Raw genomic sequence first — 18,544 nt, 5'->3', positions numbered from 1 at the left:
AAACTAAATATGAGAGAGCAAACTTAAGAATGAATCCCTTTGAAACCAGTCTATTTAGTTGGACTAAATTATAAAACGCTTCAATCTCTAAGGGATAGCTCAATCGGCTATGGCATATGACTCATAAGGTTAAGGACCACGCCTCATGAAGTCGAAGTCATTAGTTCGAATTTTCCTCTTTTCTTGTGTGGACATGTAAAAAAAAAAAAAAAACTCTCTTAGAGATCCTTGGGATATGCCAAAAAAACCATTTTAGTCTATGGAGTCAAATTCCATTAAAACATTTGACAGATTCCGTTAGATTATCACGTCAGCGCTACTGAAATGATGATACTGGTCACTCTTAATAAAAAAATATATATATATATATATATATATATATATATTAAGAGTTGAATTTTGTATTTATCCCTAATTTTTAAGAGCCGGTTTGAGATTGAGTTAAGAAATAGAGCTTTTATTTATAAAAAAAAAAAGCTTGAAAGAGTTTTTTTTTTTTTTTTAAACTCCTTTCAAAGCTTTTCTAAACACAATTTTTTTTTTAAAAAAAAAAAAAAAAAAAAAAAAAGGGTTAAAAAGTACTTTTAAGGCTTTTTACTAAACAAATTGATTTTTTATGTATTGAAAGCATTTTTTAAGCTCTTAACAAATTTGTTAAAGGCTGATTTATAACAAATTTGTATATTAAAAAAATATGTATTTCTCATGTGCTCAAAAAACATAGGACACATTTTTTTAGAAAAATTCCACAACACAGTCCATGAAGAGAAATGCTAGGGGATTAGGATCCCCTACAATTTGAAAAAAATAGTAAATTCTCAAATTACGTAATTTTTAATTTTTTTAGGCTTCAAAACGCTTAAAAAAAATGTCATGTATTAAAAATGTTGTATGTTATAGTTGAAATTTGAGTATATTTTTATCAGGTTCATGCTTTTATGAAGAAAAAGTGTCTCTACAAAAGTGAAAATAAAGCTTTTTTTTGCAGAAAATTCTTGTTGGTTAGCTTAATAACATCCCACATTTTTAATAGATAACATTTTTCAAGTGTTTTGATGCCTAAAAATAGCCTAAATTACGTAATTTGAAAATCTACAATTTTAAAAAATCGTAATGGATCTTGATCCTGCTAAGAATCAGTCAAAATTTTTGTAGTGATAATATTCAATAAAAAAAAAAAAAAAAATTAAAAAAAAAAACCAATAATAGCATCAAAATGCCAAAAAGGTTTAGCGCCATATGAATGAATAAAAAATAAAAAAATAAAATAAAAATAAAAAAGAACATTTCCAGCAAAACCAAGGGAATCCACATTCTTTTGGGTTTCTGAATTCTCTTTATTTAAGTGCAACCAAACAAGATAATATTTTAAAATTCTCATAAATCCTAAAAGATTTCCCTCCTCCAAATGCTCTGTTATGTGTAGTGTATGTATTCATGCATCAACAATCTTGTTCACATTATTTATAAAAAAATATATATTTATTTATTGAGTAGGAATCAGTGTGGCATGCTTTTCAAGCACAAGCACTAATTAAGCAGCACTAAAATAAAGCAATAAGTAGGGAAAAATAATTAGAATTCAACGAGATACATGTCTATGGAGAGGTACTCGGGTAATTATTTGATTCAAAACATGACAAAAGTACTTTGAATTATTAAGTACCCATCACACATAAATGTGTAATCAGCAACTGAGCATAATAGCCACTAGAGAGGCCTTGCAGACTTCAGCAAACTTCCTTCAGAGTAAACTTAGAGTACATATCTCTGCAATTGAACCCCAGAAGAAAATATGCTTAAACCCCAGCTGCCAACAAAACCCAATACAGACACCAAATGAGTAAAATCTATCCAGACACCAAATCTATACAGCTATACAAGACAGCCGTAATACAAACAAAACCACGCCAGCAGAGTTCTGCTGTGTTGCATTGGAGTCATGCCTTAAGAAAACGCCAGCATCAAATCATGTGCATCCATTTTTTCATTTTCTTTTAATTGACGTCCTTCATCAGCATTTGGCGCTAAAAGACAAAAAATAGTGCATGTGACTCACACCTGCTGATTTTCACTTAAATGCCCAAAATACCCTGATTTTGGGAGTTCGAATGTTGTAATTGACCTTTAAATGGAAAAAGAAATTTTAAAAATAGAACTACTTTCTCTCACCTGAAAACCAAGATTTTCGTGGACAATCAAAACTTTCCAGCAAACTGAAAATTCTGATTCAAGTTTCGAAGAAAATCACGGACAAAACCAAACAGCTCAATCTCTCAGTTGGCTCTCTGATCAGGGACTTCTCGGAGCTTCCAGAGCTCGCCTGCGCAGAAAAAAAAAATTTTTGTTAAGAATATTTTATTAATTTTTTACGGTAAATAAAAAAGGGTGAAGATGAGGACGACACGTGGCGAGGAGATCAATGCGAAGAGAGGTGGATATCAGAATTCGTGGACGAGAGGTCGGCGATGAGATCCGATAACCCTCTTTCCCACTCAACTCTCTCGTTACTCCCACAACTACTTTCTCTCTTCACACACTCTCTAATAACTCTTGCTTTCTTCCATACTTTCTTCTACCCCAAACACACATCACACAAGAAATTCCCATGGCCGCCACCAGAGTCGCCGCCATGGTTGCAGCCGCCATATTCTTCTCCACATTTTACAGCGCGTCAACGCAGGCACCGGCGCCGTCTGTGACGGCGGAGGCACCGGCGCCGTCGGCGCTGGCGGGGTGCTCCGATATTCTGCTGAACTTGTCGGGGTGACGTATGTGGGAGGAAGGAAGCAATTTGACAAAGCCGGAAAAGGATTGCTGCCCGGAGCTGGCGGGGCAGGTGGAGAGCAACCCCGTCTGCCTCTGCGTGCTTCTTGAGCCCAACGCCACTCAAAGCTATGGGATCTCCATTGATTCCAAAAAGGCTCTCAAGCTTCCTTCCGTTTGCGGCATTCAAACACCCCCCCGCCACCGCTTGCTCAGGTACTCTCCACTCCCTTATTCTTGCAAATTATTATTATTCCCTTATTTTTCGTTGTCTTAAATTTAATTGCCCGATAAAGTTTTCTTCTAAATTAAGATGGGAGAATTTCTTTTAACCTAATCTATAAATGTGACATGTGTCTTATAAACTTGTAAAATTCATATAATTTTTTTAGTTGCAGGAACAAAATTTGAATAAATTTTATTAAAAATTCATATACATTTCACATATTATTAAAAAAAATAATATGTCATTTTTACAGAGTAGGTTGAAGAAAATTTCTCTAACCCAATTTAGAGGTAAACTTTGTCCATACTTTTATATTCATCCCAAATTTTTTAAACTGTTTTTTAGGAGTTCAACCTCTCAAAATTAATTAATTAATTATTATTATTATTATTATTTTCTGTGCTTTACAGCTTTCGGAGTCCCTGTCCCAGGCCCTATAGGAGCTCCAACGGGGAGTGAGGGGTCACCAGGTAAATCCTTCCTCTTTAAACTTTTTTATTCTTTATTTTTTTGAGTTCCATTTCTATTGATGGACGTTTTAACTAGGGCCTGGCCTGGCCTCTCATGCATATGTAAAAATTACAGGAGCTCAAGCACCAGAAGGAGCAGCCATGGCACCCACACCTGGAAACAGCGACAGTGAAGCTTCAAGCATTGTGGGGTCTGGTCTCCCAATAATTGTTGGCTTAGTGATTGCATTTCTTCCAACATTCTTCTGATTACATATTTTCTCTTTCAATTTCATATTCAGATGTTGTAATCAGACCATTTTATTTAAGAAACACAAATGTTGTAACACTCGGTCCTTTTCCTATTAGCCAATAATATTGATTTTGTGAAATGTGGATGTAGCAAATTAATATTTTGGGTTGTAAAAAGGAAATAATAAAAAGAGAAAAAAAATAAAAAATAAAAAGAATAAACCAACCACATAACACATGAGCAGTGATGATTAAGAAGAAATTCACTAACTATAAAATTGGCATAGCGGAAGAATAAGGTAACTAATCAAATAACAACGTCTTTGATTCTGCAAGGAGAAGCGTCTTTGTCTTCTACCCAAAAAGATAAAACAAGCCCGCAGGCTAAAAGAAATATAAAACTCCACATAGTATTTGAGAGAAATTATCTGATTTGATAATAATTCAATGAGTGAGTTTTACATAATAAAGCCTATTTATAAAAGATAAATCCTTGAAAAAAAAAAAAGTAAACCTACTTCTAGTAGAGAAAGTAAATCTAATCTTAGTAGAAAAGTAAACATAATCCTAGTAGGGAAAGTAAACATAATTGAAAGTTTAATCTTAGAACGTGATAATATGTCTTACATAACTTTAATACAATCTTAATCAGCTAACATGCTAAGTTTTAAAGAATCATCCTTGTATATATTGAATAAAAAAAAGGTAAAAAAAGGCAATGATACTTGCATCAAAGACGAGAGAAGTGAGGGATGGAGCAATGAGATGTTGGTGATCCCACAGCAACGAGCATCAAGATTAGCAATAGCATGAAGAAATGAGCATAAAGAGAGCAGCGGTAGCCATTCTATATATTCAAAAACAAAAAAAAGAAGTTGGCTAAATCCACGTGGGATTGCATGGTTGGTTAAAATGGAGTGCCATGTTTTTTCTTCTCTTGGAAATGCCGAAAAGCACCTGGAAGATGCGTGGTATAATACTTGATCCCTGAACTGAAGCGCATCTTTCATATCTAGAGACCTCGCCGGCCGGCTGCGTCCACATTTTTCTTCCGAGGGTATGTAACATAATATTATTATTAAAATTTAAAACAAAAAATATAAATATTAGTTAGGGTAAAGTCCATTTAATCCCCTCAGACTATTACCTCAATGACAATCTACCCCCAAACTATCAATTACGACAATTTACCCCCTCAAACTACCAAAACAATAACAATGTACCCCAATTTTTTTTTTAAAAAAAAAAAAATTGACAAAATTACCCTTATTAAAATAAAAATAAAAATACTAAATTTTATTTTATTTTATTTTCAAATTTTTGAGGTTTTTTTGTCTTATTGAAAATTTTATAGGGGTAATTTCGTCATTTTGTTAGCATTGGAGAGTACATTGTCATTGTTTTGGTAGTTTAGGGGTAAATTGTCGTAATTGATAGTTTTGGGGGTAAATTGTCATTGGGATGCTAGTTTGAAGGGTTAAGTAGACTTTACCCTATTAGTTATATTTAGTAGTTTTTTTTTTTTTTTAATTGAATAAGGGAAAAAATGATACAGAGAATGAACTTTACCACTCTTGATCCGAATGAAAAAGAGAATGAGAGATTCTATGAAAATGCCTCCAAAAAAAAGATTGGAACCATTCTTGTAGAACGAACCAAGCCTTTAGCTTTCTATCATGGATTCATGGTTTTGTTTAGGCAATTGATATGGATAAAGTTTTGATAGTGTTGAGGAATATTGTTACAATCGAAAGTTTTGGGAGGACATTATCAATTGAGTGATAGTTTGAGAGGATATGTGGACTTTACCCTAAATTGTATTCTATTAGAATTAGAAAAAAGAAGAAGGTTGAATTCTAAAATCCTTCATGACAATTTCGTTGGACAAAATAGTATGTTTTTGATAGATAGAATAGAAGAGTACTTCAACATATAAATGAGAGAATAATGATATATATCACAAATAAATTAATATAGCACTTATCTCATTAAACAAAATAATTTTATTGTGGTTTATGTGGCAATGTCATGTGGGGCTGTCACGTCAGTTTATAAGTCTCCACAATTAAATTTGATTATAGGTTATTCCGGTATATTATTTACCTTACAATGACAAAGTCTTATTATTCAGTTTGGAAGGTGATTCTACTTGGCAGAGACCTAGGCGTACGAAAGCTTATCTTGGAAGGTTAAGTTCTGGAGATAATTCATATTTTTCGAAGCAAAAAATATGAATTATCAATTGTGACTAACACATGGTACGTTGATTGAGGATGCTAAGACTATTTTGCATAGTTACCATGCTTGGATTGTGGAGCATTCAAAAAGAAAAGCAAATATGGTGACACATACATTGGCAAAGGCAACGGTCCAAACATCTTTACAAGGAAAATTTGGATGGATGAGTACTTTGAATTTCGCCGTGATACTGTGATCGCTAATAGTTGTAATATTTGATTTATTATGAATGAATGAGATTTTCACTTTAAAATAAAAAATAATAATAATAAAATTTTAAAAAAATCAAGTAGATTGCCATTTCAATTTATAAGAGGATTATAATAAAAAATGTAATATCTTGAAAAATTATATTTACCTGATTACTTTTCTTTTTCTTTTCAGAGTTACTTTTTTTTTAAGTGCAGCCCAAGAAGCCCACCTTCATGGTCTACTAACATGGCTTTCGGGCCTAGAGAAATCCACACAAATTGATCAGTTTGCTCAATAGCAAGAAGAGGTTGAATTCTCCATGTATGTTTATCACTTGTCTCTTCTTGTATTTTTTTTTTTAAAAATCATGATGTCTCCATATTTTTTGTATAGTCAATTCTTAGGATAATTCTTATGTGTATATGATGTACAAGATCTAACTTGATTTTTCAGCTCAGATCAATATATATATATATATATATATATATATATATATATATATATATATATATATATATATATTGATCTGAGCTCAAATTTAGACAAAGCTTACAAAAGTAAGTGATAGTGCTTACTGAAGTAAGTGGTAGAAGAGAAGACAGAATATTAAGACAGGGGAATGGCAAGAAAGTTTCTGAGGAAGTTAGAAGACCTCTGGAAAACCTCTGCCTTACAATGGGGGAGGGGAGCCCATTATATAGGCTAATTACATTGTGTAAAACAAAATACAATCATGAACAAAATAGTGAAAGCAGATGCCCCATTAATGCAGTTAAAAGTGAATAGTAGAGGCACGTTCGGTGCCAATCTAGAACAGTGAAAGTAGTCAATCTTGAACAGTTGCTGTCGGCACTGTAGTGTCGGCAGACAAATCTTGAACAGTGAAGTGAATAGTGCATCTGAACAGTAATCATGTACAGTGTCGTCCGTGACAATGAACAGTAAAAAGTGAACAGTGATTTTGCACAGTAACTCCAAATAGTGATGAACAGTGATCCGTCAAAGATCTTGGTGAAACTAGCATTCCAGAAACCAGCCGTTTATGAGCTAGTTATTCTTCATCATTAGAAACTGAACCAATAGAATCAAGGTATGACTGAATCCATTGTTTCTTTTTGGAAGAATATTTAGGAACTGGTGGAGGAGGTGCTATGGTTGGCATAGCAACAGCAACTCTTTTGGTAAATATTTCAACCTTTTTGACAATGGGGTCAATCTTGGGGGACATTTCCCAAGTTTTAGCTTGAAACCGATGTCTTTCAATCTTTTCATCATTCCTGATATATTTCCATTTTAGAAACCAGGGAATTCTGAATTTTTTGGCAAAATGAAGTATTGGGGGGAAGATAGGGTCATATCCATCACAGCAACCGTCACAGGTAATGTGGGAAGAAAACAGATGATAAGCGTAGACAAGCTGAGGGGGAAGAACTACAATGGTTAGGCCAAATTGATCTCACCACTGTTTAAACCAAGCGGGGAGAAAACCATTAAATTCTTTATCAAAAGTAATAAACCAGAAATGTTTGGAGTCAGGGTTCTGGAAAAGCAAAAATTGGAACCAGGCATTCACATAATCATAATAAGAATAGGGAACCTGAGAGTTAGAGGAGGGAATAATGGTAGAAGGGTGAGATCCCCATTCATCGATTGAGATGAACTTGACAAAATATGCAATGGTGCCAACAATCGTTTGGGGATTGTTGTGCATGGGAATAGGTCGAAACCTGACAGATTTGGTTTGAATCAAAGTATCAGTGAAAAATAACAAATCTTTCAGAGGGTGTTCAGGGATCCAATGAAAATGACAGGGAAAGTAAGAGCGAGCCAGTTGCTCTGGAGATTGAGAATGATCTTCAGAGGAGAATAGATATTGAGTAAAGGGAAGAGTAACCCAAGGAAAAGAAATATTGACAGGAGGACTGGATTCCGTCTGAGAATCAGGCTTAGTGAATTGGCTAAAAGCAGAGGTTTTTGACTGGGAAATATGATAATGACATTGGGAAAGGCCAGGGAGATTATCGGCAATAGGATCAAGAGGAATGGAAGGTTTAGGTTTCAAAACAGTATTAACCTTTTCCTTGCCCTTTTTGCTGGCCATTTTGGCACGGCAAAAATTCACAAGTAAGAAAATCAGGTATTGAATTGTTTGAACCTTTAATATATTCAATATCAAAATCAAAAACACTTAAAATGGCTTGCCATCTGGCAAAAATCTGTTTTGATGCAATGTTTTCAACATCTTTTTTCAAAATGTATTTCGCAGATTTACAATCAATACGTAAAAGAAATTTTTGATTAAGCAAATTAGACTGAAATTTAGTAATGCATAAAACAACAGAAAGAATTTATTTCTTAATAGTACTGTAATTAATCTGCGCACTATTCCAGGATCCAGAGTGAAATCGAACAATTTGGAAGATTCTGGGGAAGATCCTGGGGAGACAATTTGTTTGAGAATACCCCCGAATCCAATTTCAGAGGCGTCAGTATCAACAATCTTGAAAGAATTATCAGAAGGGATGCCTAAGCAAGGGAGAGTTTTGACATGGAGCTTGATTTCTTTGACAAGGGAAGTATGAATATCAGACCAAGGAGGAGGATTGCCTTGTAACCTTTCAAACAAAGGTTTACAATGTTTTCGCAAATCCTTGTAGAAATCAGCAATATAATTCAGAGATCCAAGAAATCGTTGAAGTTGTGATTTCTCAGTGATAATATCAGGAAATTTGTCAACAAATTGGATAGCCCTGTCAATAGGACGAATTTGACCTTTGGAAATATCAAATCCAAGAAATCTGATTTTATCCTGGAAGAGTTTGATCTTTTTAGCAGAAACAACAAGCCTGTTATGTTTGATAGTTTCTAGAAACGATTTCAAATGTTTTCAGTGTTCATCAATGGACTTTGAGAAAACAAAGACATCATCAATATAAACAATAGTGAAATGACTGAAGGGGTTGAAAATATCGTTCATGATATTCTGAAATTCACTAGGGGCATTCTTTAAACCAAAAGGCATGACATTCCATTCATAGTGTCCAAAGGGGGTAGTAAAGGCCGTCTTGTACCTATCACTATCCTTAATCTGGACTTGTCAAAATCCTGACTTCATATCAAACTTAGAGAAAATAACAGCGTCGTTAAGACGACTGACCAAATCTTTCCTGTTGGGGATAGGATACCTAATCCATTCTAAAACATCATTGAGGGGTTTATAGTTGATAACCAATCTAGGAGCACCTTGTTCTAACTCAGCATTCTTCATGACATAAAAAGCAGCACAAGACCAAGGAGACTTCCTCTTACGAATAATTCCTTTAGCAAGTAAATCGGCAATTTCTTTTTGACAAAATTCTAAAGTTTCGGCATTCATTTGAATAGGCCTTGCTTTAGTTGGGATTTTGTTTTCAGAAAATTCTTTGACATAAGGCAAAGAAACAATATGCTTTTTCCTATGCCAAAAAGCATTAGGAAGTTTAGAGCAAACAGAATCAATAATCAAGGTATTGAAAGCAGAAATCTTTGATTGCAAAAGCTTGTCAGAAAGTTGTTCAGCAATCTTTTTGTATCTTAACTCTTGTTTGAGAAAATTAAGTTGCTAATGCTTGGCAGAAACCAAATTCAAACAACTATCATCAATATCAAATTTGGAAGTAAAATGAAATTTCACTTCAAATCCCATTTTAACAGTTGAGACACCAATGTCGTCAATTGTTATACGGTAAAGCATGGCAATAAAAGGAAGACCAAGAATTACTTTATCAGTCATATTCTTGACAAGAACAGCAGGAATATGGAAACAAACATTATTTTGGCAAACATGGATATTATTCAATTCATACTTAATATGCAATTTATTTCCACTGGCTGAATGCAACCGTTCTGTGGATTTTTCAAAATACTTGCTGGGAACAAGTCCTTCTTGGATGCAATTTAAATCAGCACCAGAATCAATTAATGCAATAACATCAAGAGTAAAATCAGGGGAAACAATGATATGTACTTTAGAATACCATTTGGGAGGATCAACTTTGTTGATCAAATTGACAAAGTGAATTTCAGAATATCATGAACGATATTTTCAACCCCTTCAGTCATTTCACTATTGTCTATATTGATGATGTCCTTGTTTTCTCAAAGTCCATTGATGAACACTGGAAACATTTGAAATCTTTTCTAGAAACCATCAAACATAACGGGCATTTTGTTTCTGCTAAAAAGATCAAACTCTTCCAGGATAAAATCAGATTTCTTGGATTTGATATTTCCAAAGGTCAAATTCGTCCTATTGACAGGGCTATCCAATTTGCTGACAAATTTCCTGATATTATCACTGAGAAATCACAACTTCAACGATTTCTTGGATCTCTGAATTGCATTGCTGATTTCTACAAGGATTTGCGAAAACATTGTAAACCTTTGTTTGAAAGGTTACAAGGCAATCCTCCTCCTTGGTCTGATATTCATACTTCCCTTGTCGAAGAAATCAAGCTCCATGTCAAAACTCTCCCTTGCTTAGGCATCCCTTCTGATAATTCTTTCAAGATTGTTGATGCTGACGCCTTTGAAATTGGATTCGGGGGTATTCTCAAACAAATTGTCTCCCCAGGATCTTCCCCAGAATCTTCCGAACAAATTGTTCGATTTCACTCTGGATCCTGGAACAGTGCGCAGATTAATTACAGTACTATTAAGAAAGAAATTCTTTCTGTTGTTTTATGCATTACTAAATTTCAGTCTGATTTGTTTAATCAAAAATTTCTTTTACGTATTGATTGTAAATCTGCCAAATACATTTTGAAAAAAGATGTTGAAAATATTGCTTCAAAACAGATTTTTGCCAGATGGCAAGCCATTTTAAGTGTTTTTGATTTCGATATTGAATATATTAAAGGTTCAAACAATTCAATACCTGATTTGCTTACTCGTGAATTTTTGCAGTGCCAAAATGGCCAGCAAAAAGGGCAAGGAAAAGGTTAATACTGTTTTGAAACCTAAACCTTCCATTCCTCTTGATCCTATTGCCGATAATCTCCCTGGCCTTTCCCAATGTCACTATCATATTTCCCAGTCAAAAACCTCTGCTTTTAGCCAATTCACTAAGCCTGGTTCTCAGACGGAATCCAGTCCTCCTGTCAATATTTCTTTTCCTTGGGTTACTCTTCCCTTTACTCAATATCTATTCTCCTCTGAAGATCATTCTCAACTCCAGAGCAACTGGCTCGCTCTTACTTTCCCTGTCATTTTCATTGGATCCCTGAACATCCTTTGAAAGATTTGTCATTTTTCACTGATATTTTGATTCAAACCAAATCTGTCAGGTTTCGACCTATTCCCAAGCACAACAATCCCCAAACGATTGTTGGCACCATTGCATATTTTGTCAAGTTCATCTTAATCGATGAATGGGGATCTCACCCTTCTACCATTATTCCCTCCTCTAACTCTCAGGTTCCCTATTCTTATTATGATTATGTGAATGCTTGGTTCCAATTTTTGCTTTTCCAGAATCCTGACTCCAAACATTTCTGGTTTATTACTTTTGATAAAGAATTTAATGGTTTTCTCCCCGCTTGGTTTAAAGAATGGTGGGATCAATTTGGCCTAACCATTGAAGTTCTTCCCCCTCAGCTTGTCTACGCTTATCATCTGTTTTCTTCCCACATCACCTGTGACGGTTGCTGTGATGGATATGACCCTATCTTCCCCCCAATACTTCATTTTGCCAAAAAATTCAGAATTCCTTTGTTTCTAAAATGGAAATATACCAGGAATGATGAAAAGATTGAAAGACATTGGTTTCAAGCTAAAACTTGGGAAATGTCCCCCAAGATTGACCCCATTGTCAAAAAGGTTGAAATATTAACCAAAAGAGTTGCTGCTGCTATGCCAACCATAGCACCTCCTCCACCAGTTCCTAAATATTCTGCCAAAAAGAAACAATGGATTCAGTCCTACCTTGATTCTATTGGTTCAGTTTCTGATGATGAAGAATAACTAGCTCATAAACGGCTGGTTTTTAGAATGCTAGTTTCACCAAGATCTTCGACGGATCACTGTTCATCACTATTTGGAGTTACTGTGCAAAATCACTGTTCACTTTTTACTGTTCATTGTCACGGAGGACACTGTACAGGATTGCTGTTCAGATGCACTATTCACTTCACTGTTCAAAATTTGTCTGCCGACACTATAGTGCCGACAGCAACTGTTCAAGATTGACTACTTCACTGTTCCAGATTGGTGCCGAACGTGCCTCTACTGTTCACTTTTAACCGCATTAACACGGCATCTACTTTCACAGTTTTGTTCATGATTGTATTTTGTTTTACACAATGTAATTAGCCTATATAACGGGCTCCCCTCCCCCATTATAAGGCAGAGGTTTTCCAGAGGTCTTCTAACTTCCTCAGAAACTTTCTTGCCATTCCCTTGTCTTAATATTCTGTCTTCTCTTCTACCACTTACTTCAGTAAGCACTATCACTTACTTTTGTAAGCTTTGTCTAAATCTGTAACGATTTCAGCTTATATCAAGCTTTGTTTATCTATCTTCTCAACTGTTTTTAATATCAGTTCTTTATCTTTGATCATATAACTGTCATTACCGCTTCATGGCTGGTTTTATTGTTTTGTTTTAAATTATCTTAATTGCATGTACATCACTTTCCCCTACTCCCTGCTATATATATATATATATATATATAACTTTCTGCTATATTTTACTTTGACATTTATTGTCAAATGTAGTATTTGAGTTAATTACAAGTTAATTAATGTAGGAGTGCTAGTAGTAACACTCTAAGTTAGTTATTGAGAGAAACTGATAATGCAAAAATAATAAACCGGAATAATAAGATAGAGATGACACAGAGATTTAGGTGGTTCGGTGTATGACCTACGTCCACAACATAACCCCCTAAGGCTGCATTAAGCTCTTATTTCTCTAAATAATGTTTACAAGATAACATGCTCCCATTTATAGGAGAATCATGTTGGATATAAATAGACTTATATTCTAGATAGGTTGGCTAGGTGATTGTCTTTAACTATAGCTAGACTTTTACTCTAACTCAGTGATAGTCTTCGAGTGTGACTTAGTGATATTCTTCTTAGTAAGTAATAGTCTTCAACTATGACTATTATTATTGAACTCCATGATATACTCTAACAGTTACCACCGTTAATTAATTTTGAAAGTATAACATGAAATCTCTCCTACCGGTGGATCACTTGAGAGATCTCACCCCGTTGTTGGTTGCAAGATGGATCTCCCTCTTGGGTTTGTCCACCATTCTCTTTTTTTTTTTTTTTTTTTTCGAAAAGTTTATATATTACCATCAAACTATAACCAAATTGTCAACATCCTCCTAGACTTTAAATTACGTCAATACCCCCTCCCAAACTACCAAATATTGTTAATATTCCCTAGCAACAAAAAGTAGCCTTTATATATATATATATATATATATATATATATAGGTAACCCACTATAGCTGTCGTGGGTCACATGATCCACTGCATTGTTGTGGGTCCTCACCAAACCCATGGCACTGTCGTGGGTCTTGACTAGGGAATCACATGCTATTGGTTGACTTCAATTGTTTAGTGTCTTTTGATGACACAAAATCAATCGAGACATGCTATACATCCTCTTATGTCTTTTAATCTTTTACTTTTTAAAATTACTATTAGATTTATAAGCTTCATGTGGGTTCCACACATAAACTGATCACATGATAATTTAGAAAAGTAGAACCATCTAAGGAAAAGAATAATTTCTCAAATCAAAATTATGACACAAAGAACTTGAAGGTGTGCACTTTTCACTGTCCAAAAGGAGATGTAGAAATGGGAAAATGCTGGTGAGAAAGCTGCCAGAGGATAGACATAGACCCATCATTTGAGAGGAGAGAAAGAGTTTCTAATGGCATAATCAAAGTTGACTTTAATGACAGGTTTGGGTTTAAAGAGCTTTGAGGTGGGTTAGGGTAGAATGGGTAATGTGTTTGGAAAGATTGAAGGTGTTGGGGACAGAGTCTGTATGAACAACAAGATTTCTTGAGTGCCAAAGGTGGTCAAGGGAGATGAAGGCAAAGACTTCGAACTGATGATGAGAGGTGGAATCAATTTTAAGATGGGAACAAGGCTTCTAAATAGTTTTTATAAGAGGAAAGTCCACATACTCCTCTCAAACTACCACCCAATTGACAATGTCCACCCTAAACTTTCAATTGTGACAATCTCCTCCTCAAACTACTAAAAATTGTCAATGTTTCTCCCAATGACAAAACTACCCTTAGTAAAATAAAAAAAAATACAAAAACTCCTAGAAAAAACCTTAAACTAAAAAAAAAAAAAAAAAAAAATTCAAAGGGTGGCACATTTAAATTTTTTTTAAAAAAATCATTTTTATAAGAAAAAAATAAAAAAATTTCAATTTTTTTTGTTATAAAAATTGAAAATTTTTGTTGTGTTTTAAAACTTTTTTAAATAAAAATTTCCATTTTAAAAAAAAATTAACAATTTTCATTTAAGAAAATAAAAATTTTCGTTTTCTAAAACAAATATTTCTTTTAAAAAATGGTTTTTTTTTTTAAAATAAAAATTTCCGTTTAAAAAATAAAATAAAAATTTTCGTTTAAACATAATTTTTTTTTTAAAAAAAAATTGTTCTTTTAATTTTAAATTTTTTCCATTTTAAAAAAAATAATAATAATAAAAGTTTTTTTTAACTTATAGGGTTATTTTTGTCTTATTAAGAAATATATAGGGGCATTTTTATTTTTTTGCAAGCCTTGGGGGGACATTGACAATGTTTTGGTAGTTCGGGTGGGGGGTCAGTGTCACAATTGAAAGTTTTGGGGAAGATGGAGGGAGGACATTGTCAATTGAGTGGTAGTTTGAGGGGGATATATGGACTTTACCCTTTTTATAATTATTTAGGGTAAGTTTCTAATTTCATAATAAACCCAACAAAAAAATGGGCCAAATTTATATTAGAGTGAGTTATTCATTATACAGACATACTAGACAAATAGTCGTAACGATCCATTAAATTTTTGGACGAAATATAAATAGAATGATTAAAAAAAAAATTGTAGATACTAATTTCGATAAATTTTAGGAAAAATGAACGTACTCCCTTCAAACTAATACTCAATTTGTAATGTCTCTCTCAATCTAAAGATTGCATCAATATTCCTCTTCCCCCAAATCCAAACCACCAAAAATTTGCAATGTACTACAAATGACAAAAATATCCTTAATATAAAAATTATTTATTTTAATCCAAAAAAAGAAGTTGAAAATGGGATGAATGAGCCATCCCTTTTGGCTAAGGGTCTGTTTGTGAATGCATTTTTTTAAAAATAATCTTTGTTTTTAAATCAAATCGTAATTTTGGAGTGTTTGGGATTACGATTTTAAAAACGTAAATTTTAAAATCATGAAAAAATATACGATTTCTATAAGCGGACTAGGAGGTGCTTATTTGAAAAAAGTGCAAATTTAAACCAAAATCACAATTTCCCTTAAAACAATATTTGACGCAATATTTACCTATTTGGCCATGAAACCGCAATTATATGCTAATGTTATCTAAACGCTCAATTGATAAAAAAAAATATTTCTTAACATGTTTTACCAAACACCTACGCGATTTTAAAAAGTAGCGATTTCAAAAATGCAATTTTTAAAATTACACTTATTGAAATCGCACTCCCAAACGGGCCCTGAATGGCTATCCATTTGGGGTGGCTTCCCATATATATTCTTTTTTGTTTTTGTTTTTTTAATAAAAAAAAAAGATTTTAGTTTTAAGTTTAAATTGTTTAATTTTAATTATTTTTTCGAATTTATAAAAGAATTTTTATGTTATTAAAAAGCCCAAACCAAACTGAGCAAAAAAGCAACAACATTGGTGACTCTTTCAATCTTCATCAATTCATGAATGCAATTTGTGTTTTGGTAAAGGCAAACAACCGCCAACCTTCAACAAAAAAAGAGGCAAGTAATAATATAAGGAAGACTAGAATCTTTCTAGAATCCTTTTAAATGTGATGCGACATTTAAAATAACCAATAGATCAAAATTCAATGATAATCATCTCAAATTTAATGGTAATTTTAAATGTCATGTCATATTTGGTAGGACTCTAGGAGGACTATAATTCTCTTTGAAAAGTGCTAGACGTATAAACAAATTTTACAGAAAAAACTTTTACAAACTGATGTGGCACAATATGATTAGGTTTTTCAAAATTTGAACTTATTTTATATCGAATCATGGTATGCTACATCAGTTTGTAAAAGTTTTTTCTGTACAATTTGTTTATAAGCCTAGCATTCCTCGTCGTTTTTATATCATTACTTGAAAGAGACACAACATGTCTCTAAGAGGTAGATCAATTGGCTGAGACTATGTCTAATAAAGTAGATGTCACCAATTCGAATTACCTCTCTCTCTTGTGTGGACAGGTTAAAATAAAGAAGTAGAAAGAGACGCAACATGTGGCCAACGCACCACTAATGTCATTGACTCCATTGTGGAGGCTCCCTCCTTCGCACATGCACATGCGCACGCGTCATTGTTTGTCATTGTTTGTTTCATTATTGCTTTCTCTCCCTCCCAACCACACCCAACCGGAGGTGCAGTATGCGTCACAACTTGTAGCACCCACAACAAAAGTAAACAAGACTGCAAGAGAGCGTGAATGACACCTTTCTTCCCACAACCATTCATCACCTATTTTTATGACTTTTATTCAAACAAGCAATCACCTAATATTGTAGAATAGTTGTAAAATAAAAATGTAATTTATTGTATGAGTAATGCTATTTAGTATCATTATTATACAACTTGATAATCAAATAATAAAAATCAGTCATAGAATTAGCACTTATAAAATAAATAAATAAAGAGAAATGCTACATATACTAATAAATGAGCTCTACATGAGTTTTATATCCGAAATAGGATTCTCTCTAGTTCAAATATTTTAGGGGTATTTTTGTCTTTTCACTTATTGATGGGACAAGAAGGATACAAATTTCCTTCAACTTATTTCAATAAGTGATAAGTGTCATTTAACATCTTTGAGTTTTTCAAAAATTAATGTTTAGGTTCCTACATTAGTAGAATGACAATAAATAACTCTTAAAAATATTAAAAAAAAAAAGAAAAAACTACAGTTTACCCCCCCAAAGTTGACAGCATTTTTCAATTCGAACATCAAAGCTTCAATTTTTGCAATGCACCCCCACAAAGTTTCAATTTTTTTTTTCAATTTGACCAATATTATCCCAAAATTCTCATATTGCCCATAATTTTTTAAAAAAAATTTTTAATTTTTTATGGAAAAATTTTTTTTTTTGAAGGGTGCAAAAATGGCTAAGTGGGCAAAGGAGTGGCTACAGCCACCCTGAATTTTTTTTTTTTAATTTGTTCTAAAAAATAAAAAAATAAAAATTATGGACAATATGGGAAGTTTTGGATACAATTGGTCAAATTGCAAAAAATTGGGAACTTTGGGGGGTAGATTGCAAAAATTGAAACTTTGGTGTTCGAATTGAAAAACGCTGTCAACTTTGGGAGGGTAAACTGTAATTTTCCAAAAAAAAAATATTTGAGAGATGACACTTGTCACCTATTTTTGAAGAGAAAATGATCCCTCCATTTCAAATCCCCTATATTTCCTCTAGTTAGTGCATTTAGAAGGGTAGTATTGTCCAAAAAATTTTGACCTCAAAAACATCTGGACAATTTTGCCTTTCTAAATGCATTAACTTGAGGAAATTGAGGAAATTTGAAATGAAAATGATCCTTTTTCCTATTGAAGTAGGTTGAAGGAAATTTGTTTGGAAGAAATTTTTATCAGGACAAAAATATCCTTCAAAATATAATTAACTTATATTTAAATAAACTAGAGAGGATCCTAATTCTTGGTACCCATCTCTTGGTAAAAGATTTGATACCCATAACATTTATCAAAAATAAAAGTTTTTTTTTTTTTTGAACGGAAATCTGAGGATTTCATTGATTAAAGATTACAAGCATAAAGTTCTTATAAAGCAGAGCAAAAAGCTCTTATAACACAAAGCATAAAACTCTGCAAAAATTATAGTCACATGTTATGAGGTTACAAAATTATATATACAAATAAAAATTTTTACAATCAAGTGATATCTATGACTCTAATATTCCGATAACGCATGTATAAATACAGTTAAAAAGTAGATCTGTTCTGAGCATACTAGATTTACGACATGAGTACTCAAATTTTTTAACAAAAATAAAAGTTATTGACTAATTTTCATATTTAAGTTATACGACATTAATATAAAAATAATGTTAAATAGCATTACTAGTTGAGGTGTTGCCAGGCTGTAAGTTATTGGCTAGTGGCCGGCGGGTGTGGG

The 18,544-nt window shown here is 33.2% G+C and overlaps 1 long non-coding RNA gene and 1 pseudogene across 3 annotated transcripts; one reads left to right on the top strand and one right to left on the bottom strand.

The window, feature by feature from the left end:
* Positions 1-1,509: 1,509 nt before the first annotated feature.
* LOC132163371 (uncharacterized) lies at positions 1,510-2,498 on the bottom strand. Of its 3 annotated transcripts, none has more exons than XR_009438281.1 (3): positions 2,408-2,498; positions 2,173-2,323; positions 1,510-2,027 (listed from the first exon to the last, which is right to left on the bottom strand). It is a non-coding gene; the product is annotated as an uncharacterized LOC132163371 (long non-coding RNA). The 3 variants fall into 3 exon arrangements; XR_009438280.1 differs by having other exon boundaries at positions 1,510-1,810; XR_009438282.1 differs by having other exon boundaries at positions 1,510-1,770.
* Positions 2,176-3,824, top strand: LOC132163370 (non-specific lipid transfer protein GPI-anchored 2-like; annotated as a pseudogene).
* Positions 3,825-18,544: the final 14,720 nt, after the last annotated feature.

Source organism: Corylus avellana, chromosome ca10, assembly GCF_901000735.1.
Source record: "Corylus avellana chromosome ca10, CavTom2PMs-1.0".
Classification (NCBI taxonomy): domain Eukaryota; kingdom Viridiplantae; phylum Streptophyta; class Magnoliopsida; order Fagales; family Betulaceae; genus Corylus; species Corylus avellana.
This window is presented reverse-complemented; position numbering and strand designations above follow the sequence as displayed.